General features: G+C 38.0%; 1 long non-coding RNA gene across 1 annotated transcript; it reads right to left on the reverse strand.

The window, feature by feature from the left end:
- Positions 1-112: 112 nt before the first annotated feature.
- LOC107735277 (uncharacterized) lies at positions 113-716 on the reverse strand. The gene is made up of 3 exons (XR_001639354.1): positions 684-716; positions 476-567; positions 113-185 (listed from the first exon to the last, which is right to left on the reverse strand). It is a non-coding gene; the product is annotated as an uncharacterized LOC107735277 (long non-coding RNA).

Here is a 716-nt window from a genome sequence, read left to right on the forward strand (position 1 = left end):
TGAAAATGGATGAGTAAACTCAGAACAGAACAGAACAGAATAGAACAGAATAGAATAGAATAGAATAGAATAGAAAAAATACGACATTCCAGTTCACACCAGAAATAGGTTACCTGGGATGGGAGTTATTAAATGGCGACGGGGTGTTCCACCATGACGAGGAGAACGCAGGACCGGAGACCTTACTGGGGAACCACAAAAAACACAATGAACGGTTCACATTAATTGGATTCAAATTAAAATCCAGATTTTTCACCATCAAGTGCTCGACATATATGAACTTATTCAGTACTGTTAAAATCATCCCAAGACGAAGCTCAGCTAAAGTGTTGTTTTGATTTGGGGTTTGTTTGGCCCCATTTATGGAAAACATTAATAATACAAAATTAGTAGGTATCGATACTTTTGACTATTAGTGTATAAGTATTACTCAAACATGGCAGCTAAAATTTTAAAAGCTGAAACGTTTTCTTACCAGAGCGGTTTTTTAGTATGTCATAGGCTTCAAGCTCAAAGGGCAAAACCATACTGTCAAAACGGCCCAGATCTGTGGGAGGGATGATCATTCTACATAAAAGAAAGTGAATGTTAAATTAAAACATTCCACACATGAACAGTGCAAACTTAGGCAGGAGATATATAAATATATGCATTTCGGAGGCTGACACTGAAACACTCCTTACCTAACCTCCCTCAGCAGCAGAAGCTTCTCAGGC

Source organism: Sinocyclocheilus rhinocerous, unplaced genomic scaffold (genome assembly GCF_001515625.1).
Source record: "Sinocyclocheilus rhinocerous isolate Xijiao unplaced genomic scaffold, SAMN03320098_v1.1 C35940613, whole genome shotgun sequence".
Taxonomy (NCBI): Eukaryota; Metazoa; Chordata; class Actinopteri; order Cypriniformes; family Cyprinidae; genus Sinocyclocheilus; species Sinocyclocheilus rhinocerous.